The 7,500-nt window shown below is 41.0% G+C and overlaps 1 long non-coding RNA gene across 1 annotated transcript; it reads left to right on the top strand.

The window, feature by feature from the left end:
* The first annotated feature begins 449 nt into the window (after window positions 1-449).
* On the top strand, window positions 450-1,623 carry LOC139662490 (uncharacterized). Its single transcript, XR_011696661.1, has 3 exons — window positions 450-829; window positions 1,098-1,168; window positions 1,259-1,623. It is a non-coding gene; the product is annotated as an uncharacterized lncRNA (long non-coding RNA).
* Window positions 1,624-7,500: the final 5,877 nt, after the last annotated feature.

Genomic DNA, 7,500 nt, shown 5'->3' with positions numbered 1-7,500 from the left:
AACCAGGTAAACAACAGACTCCACCAAGCAAACAACCAGGTAAACAACAGACTCCACCAGGTAAACAACAGACTATACCAGGTAAACAACAGACTCCACCAAGTAAACAACCACGTAAAAAACAGACTCCACCAGGTAAACAACAGACTATACCAGGTAAACAACAGACTCCACCAGGTAAACAACCAGGTAAACAACAGACTCCACCAAGTAAACAACCACGTAAAAAACAGACTCCACCAGGTAAACAACAGACTATACCAGGTAAACAACAGACTCCACCAAGTAAAGAACAGACTCCACCAAGTAAACAACCAGGTAAACAACAGACTCCAACAGGCAAACAACAGACTCCACCAGGTAAACAACAGACTATACCAGGTAAACAACAGACTCCACCAGGTAAAAAACAGACTATACCAGGTAAACAACAGACTCCACCAGAGGGGTATTGCACAAAACTAGGATAAAGACATCCAGGATAAATGAGCAGGCGCGGCTTGACTAAGCCTTGTCGGCGCTATCTTGGATTAATTGGTTGCACGTTTGCCGAGCCAGGATGAAGAGACGCGGCTTAGTCAAGCCAGGTGTGGATGTTTGGGATAAGTGCGTGTTCACGGCATTCTTAAGAAGACCACGAAATTGATCACAGAATCACAGATTGAAGAATGGATCACGGACGCGCAACTTCATTTACATTTGCTGAACAAGAGCTGCTTCTTCAGCAATTTGAGGAAATGAAAGGCACAATACGCAAAAAAGGAAACACCAGTGCCGCAAAAAAGGAGAGGGAAAAAGCCTGGCAGACAATAGCCGACCGGCTTAATGCGTAAGTAGCCCAAACATGTAGAATTAATAAAGTGTACTCCACAGGAACTGTCAGAATTACAGTTAAAGGATGCGGAGCTGATGACTTTAAGTCCACTAATCAATAGGTGTTTTTGTGTTTTGTTTTGCTTTAATGTGGCCCATAGAAGTGCATGTTACTCAGGTTATGTAAAGTATAAATAAGTTCAAAGAAATGATCTACTCTCTGTCATCTATTGAATCTATTTATCCCATGTTGTGTTCTGTTTCATCCATCATCCTTCATAAAGAACAAACTTGTCTGGCCAGAAAAGGACCTGGCAACAGGTGAAAACCAAATATAAAAACATTCTGCAGTCTGGTGAGTTACTTTATTGTAGCCCAAATAGCAATTATCAAATGAAGTGATAGATTTGTTGTCTGCTGACAATGAATTTCTTTACGATTTTAGCGGTCAAGAAAAAAGCACACTGCGCTGGCACAGGGGGCGGCCCACCCACCCAGGACCTGACCCCAGCAGAGGAGCTGCTATCCCATACCCAGTCTGAAGTGCCAGTATGCAAGATTGTTATATGTTTATTATAGGTAGCAATAACCAAAACCAAAAACAGATGCAACATTTTTGGTTTCTCTGGATGTATGAATACTACACAAGACAAAATACCATCATGATGTATAGATGGCAGTATAGATGGCAGTTACCTTGTAGTCCTTTTTTCTCCTCTTTCATCATCATGTAGGATTTCTTTTAAATATCTGTATTGTATTGTACCTATTATCTTTTTGAACCTTTCAGTGTTGGTGTTGTATTAATAAGGAAAGCATTCCAAATAAATCGTCTGGCTTCTTACTTCCATTTCTCAAATATTGTCTTTTTATATGTGCTTTTGGTCTTTATATATAAACTGTGCTAATAAATAAAACTAAAAGTCAACCAGCAAATGAAATGACTACAGTTATAATATTTGGATGATGTAACATGTGTAGAAAAACCATGGACATTCTGTAAAACACACTCATTTCTCACAGTACTGACAGCAGAGCCACTACAGGATTAACCTGATCCTGGTTGTTAGCCTGGTCTGGAGCAGGCTAGCTGCAGAGACTAAATCACCATGGTTACTTGTCCGGGATAAACTTGGCCTGCTTTCGTGCAACCGACTTGAGGCTAAGTTTATCCAGGATAACCAATATTTCCAGGGTTAATCCCTTATCCTGGTTTTGTGCAATACCCCTCAGGTAAAAAACAGACTATACCAGGTAAACAACAGACTACACCAGGTAAACAACAGACTCCACCAGGTAAACAACAGACTATACCAGGTAAACAACCAGGCAAACAACAGACTTCACCAGGTAAACAACTGACTTCCCAGGTAAACAACTGTCTTCACCAGGTAAACAACTGACTTCCCAGGTAAACAACTGTCTTCACCAGGTAAACAACAGACTTCACCAGGTAAACACCATAGTTTGCCAGGTAAACAGCAGAGTTTACCAGTAAAACATTGTTCAGTTATATTCAGTTTAGTTTGCACAGGTATTATCTGCTGATCACGAGGATAAATGAACACCGGCAGAAGCTTCACTGCAGATGAATGAAATCCATCAGAGAGAAAGAGTCTGCAGCTCTGAGTGATGAAGACGAGCTTCAGTGTCTCTGCTGTTAAACTGAGGAAGCTGAGCTCTGTGATGAACTTCACTTCAGTCGACAGGTTCAGCAGCAGGAAAACACCTCGGATCCTGCTGCAGACGAGCCACATGAAATGAAATGAATCCTGAAATCCAGTTTGTTTGTTTTTTTATTTTTTTATTTTGTCTCCATCTTTGCTTGAATCACTGTTGTGTTATTTCAATTAGAGAGAGAGAGCAGGAAATTTGATATTTATTATATGAAAAAGCTACAGATATTACTTTAAGACAAAATGCAGGTTTTTGCAGGCAATTATATTTTAATAATAATAATAATAATCTTATCTTGTATAGCAACTTTCATGCACAACCTGCAGCTCAAAGTGCTTTCCATCAATAGAAGGTAAACAGATTTTTTTTTTTAAATAGCATATAAAACATACATATAGTGCTGCACAAAAGTCTTAGGCACATACAAAATCTGCTTTCAAGATGCTTTCAAAAAATGAAATGAAAAGTTTCTAAATGTAATAAAAAATGTACTATAAAGAGCAGACTACTGACACACTGAGGCAGAAAACAAATACACAAATTATACAAAATGTGTATAAAAAAGACTTTTGCACAGCACTGTGTAAAAGAACAAGCAGAATGTGTTGTGTTAAAATAATCACATCAAGTAAAAATAGAAAGATGAGAATATGCAAATAAACAGTGAATTGCATGAAAAGAACAGAATCAAATGAAGCGAAGCTGGAAAGTTTTTAGCAGTCAGGTTTAATCACATGACTGTTGTTTTATTGACCAGTTTTAATGTTTTACTCTCATTGTACATGTATTCTTATTCTTATTATTAATTATCTCTTATTATTATCTCCTGTGAAGCACCTTGCGATTTCGTTGTATTTTAAAGTGTGCTATATAAATAAAATTAATTATTATTATTATTATTATTATTATTATTAGTTAATAAGTCAATAGACAGGACTGCTCTTGCTCTTTATATCTATGTTCTGTCTCGATCGATGTAAATAAAGCAGAACGTCGCCTCATTTTGTTTTCACTTTTCTTGCAATTCTCTCTCTCTCTCTTTCTCTCTTTCTCTCTCTCTCTCTCTCTTTCTCTCTCTCTCTCTTTCCCTCTTTCCCTCTCTCTCTCTTTCTCTCTCTCTCTCTCTCTCTGCAGGTCAGTCTGCCACTTTTCCAGCCCTCCTCCCGCTCTCTCGCTTTCTCTTTTTGAGCGAATAAGGTCTACAGGGGGTGACACACTCACACACACACACACACACACACACACACACACACACACACACACAGATGACATGTTTATTAATCACCTCTTTAGCCCGGCTACTGGTTTGATTTACTGGTGATTTCATAGCTGCATGTCAACTGCTGAGGACAGCTGCTTGACATTTACAGGTAGAACCGCACACACACACACACACACACACACACACACACACACACACACACACACACACCGACTCATGTGTACAAGCACTTGGCATGTACACACACAAATTATGCCCACACACACACTCAATAAATCATGAAAGCATGAAGACACATATGCACTCTCTTTCTCTCTCTCTCTCACACACACACACACTTGCTCTCTCTCTATCACTTTCTTATAGCACTCTTTTCCTACTTTTCTATTATTTCTCTCTTTTTCATTCCATCTCTCTCCATGCAAACACTTGTGACCGTAAACACACACACACACACACACACACACACACACACACACACACACACACACACACTGCAGTCCCCTTTACATTAAGGCACACCCACCCCGCTCCCCACGCTCCTCGGCTTGTAAACTGGCCACACCCACACCGCTATGGCGACCGTTGTCATGGCAGCAGATAAATCATGAGATGCAGGCTGTGAGCTGCTGGCTGACCCTCAGTCTGCACTTTACAGCCACAACACAACACATCAGACCGCGCTCATCTGACAGGGGGCGGAGCCGGCTCGTAACCCCGCCCCCTCCCTCCCCACCCAAGCCCCCCCCTCCCCCCTAACTCAACTCAAATCCTCAATGAATTAACGTCTTCCAACTTGTTTAAGAAAGATGTTTTATAGTCTGTTCTGCTTTTATGTCTCCAATTTATTCTCCTGTTCTTAAGTCTGTTTGGATCCTCACTCACTCTGTTTTATGTTGCTTTTTATGCTGCTTTTGCCTTTTATTGTTTCATCTTATTATTTTACTTTCTCTCTTTCAGTAGTTATTGCCGTCTTTGGGCTTTCTTTTATTTTGACTGCAGGCGCTTTGTAACTGTGGTTCGAAAACTGCGATATAAATAAAGCTTCTTATTATCACAGATCTTTGTTTTAAATTCTAGTCAAAAGATGTCAAGGTTTCCAAACCCACCAGACATGTCAGGCTGAATTATAGGGAAATGAGTAGAAAATGATGCACAAACATGTAGATTTTTTTTCCATTTGTTGTAATGGAGCAGCCATAACAAAAAGGCGTCTTGGGTTTGAATATTTCACTCAGCATCAGCAACTTCACTGAAGCGTTGGAACAGCAGATACAGAGTATGGATGAGACGTCGTACAGCATGGAAGACATTTCTTTTAAATTTAAAGCTAATTAAGGGGAAAATCAGGGTGTTAGGAGTGAGTTCAGGGTTAAAATAATTGGTAACACTTTGCAATAAGGGTACACAAGGCAGTGAGATCTGATGTAAATATCAGATCAAGAGTAGAATCAGGAAGGACAGGGGAAAAGAAAATTAAAGAAAAACATATGGGTTCACTCACAATGTGCATCTAAAAGTGGGAGTATTTGTTGTGTTCTTTTATCTTTCTATTTCACTTTATTTGATTCTTTTAATGCAATGCATTTTGTTTGTTCTTTTATATGAATTTTATCTTTTTATCTGTCTTTTATCTTTTACACATGACTAAATATTGCTGCCTTGTTTATGCCCTGTATTATGTAATGTATTCTTGTCGTATGTATTGTTGCTGTTGTGATTTGATGTTGTTGTCCTGTTGTATGTTGGATGCTGCTGTTTGACCCTGTTGGCTAGGTCTCACTTGTAAAAGAGGTTTTAATCTCAATGTGACTTCCTAGTTAAATAAACGTTATATATATATATATATATATATATATATATATATATATATATATATCTGCCTTCTATTGATGTAAAGCACTTTGAGCTGCATGTTGTGTATGAAAGGTGCAATACAAATAAAGGTTATTGTTATTATTATTATATATCATCCCATCCCTCGTCACAATACAGTCGATTGAACGAAAATCAATATAAAACTCATCGTTTTAGCTGCTGACTCACCTCCAGTCTGACAAAAGCAGGAGATTTAACAAAGCAGATGGATGTGAAGCAGCAGAACAGACTGTCAGGTTGTGGCTCCTCACTTCCCTCCATGTCAAACAGGTTCAGACTGAGACTCCAGGAGAGAGAGGCTGACTTTTAGCTCACAAACCCTTTATATCTAAAAAAAAAAAAAAACTACTATGAAAGATTTTGGAAGGAAGCTCGGTATTTGAACTACTCAGGGTGCGTTTGATGTTTGAAGCGTCTTAAACAGCCCTGTGAGTGGGCATGTCACCTGCAAGATAAGAGAAATCAAGCGCTCCTCATGTCTGGGCAAAAGGTTATTCTGACATTCAACAAGAGAGAGGAGAGGAGAGGAGAGGACAGGAGGGGAGAGGAGAGGAGAGGAGAGGAGAGGAGAGGAGAGGAGAGGAGAGGACAGGACAGGACAGGAGGAGGAGGTGAGGAGAGGAGAGGAGAGGGGGAGGAGGTGAGGAGAGGGGAGGAGAGGAGAGGAGAGGAGGGGAGAGGGGGAGAGGAGGAGGAGGTGAGGAGAGGAGAGGAGAGGGGGAGAGGGGGATAGGGGGAGAGGAGAGGAGAGGAGAGGAGGGGAGAGGGGGAGAGGAGAGGAGAGGAGAGGAGGAGGAGGTGAGGAGAGGAGAGGAGAGGGGGAGAGGAGAGGAGAGGGGGAGAGGAGAGGAGAGGAGAGGAGGAGGAGGTGAGGAGAGGAGAGGAGAGGGAGGAGGAGGTGAGGAGAGGAGAGGAGAGGGGGAGGGAGAGGAGAGGAGAGAGGAGAGGTAGTGATGTTTGCAATAGAATAGAATAGAATAGAGTAGAACAGGAGTATGGAAGTATTCCTGTTCCAGTCCGTTCATGTTTCATACAGAGAGATTAAATATTAACTGCGGCCCTGTGGCAACATCAAACAACCCCGCACCATAACACACACACACACACACACACACACACACACACACACACACACACTTGTCTTACTCTCTGATGCACTATTTCTCTCTACACCGACTCTTTGTGTCTCTCACACACACACTGTTGCACATACAAGTGAGCACACACACACACACACACACACACACACACAAACACACACTTTTATAACTACATGTTCTCAATTTTAGAACTGTTTTACATTATTATAGCAAGTGATTGATTGATTGATTGATCGATTGATTGATTGATTGATTGATGTACTTTAGTTGGCCTACATGTTATATGGTTTAAATGCATAAAATGTTGTTTGTTTATTTGAAAATGTATATTTTGTAAAACGTCATGACAAAGTTATTGAACTGAACTGAACTGAACGACAAAGAAACAGAGAGAGAGAATTGGTGAGAGAGAAAGGGAAGAGAGAGTGAGAGAGTGAGAGAGTGAGAGAGGCAGGAGGTGAAAGAAAGAAACAGAATCTCTATTTTCTCTCTCCACCACGACTCTGTACTGCCAGACATCACAGCAGGACACAGTAAACAAGACAGAGCGGGAGAGAGAGAGAGTGTGTGTGAGAGAGAGAGGGGGAGAGGTGTGTGTGTGTGTGTGTGAGGGAGAGAGAGAGAGAGAGAGAGAGAGAGAGAGAGAGAGAGAGAGAGAGAGTTTCCAGCAGGTTTCACCACAGTCATTCAGAGGTAAGACAGAATCGGCCTCAATCCCTGCTGAGGCCAGGTCACACATACACACACACACACACACACACACACACACACACACACACACACACACACACACACACACACTCACACAGT

Source organism: Centroberyx affinis, unplaced genomic scaffold (genome assembly GCF_046629955.1).
Source record: "Centroberyx affinis isolate AG114_WGS23_722 - 3 ecotype Tasmania unplaced genomic scaffold, CSIRO-AGI_Caff_v1 ptg003813l_1, whole genome shotgun sequence".
Classification (NCBI taxonomy): Eukaryota; Metazoa; Chordata; class Actinopteri; order Beryciformes; family Berycidae; genus Centroberyx; species Centroberyx affinis.
Note: the sequence above shows the minus strand (reverse complement) of the source record. Positions and strands in the feature narration are given on the sequence as shown.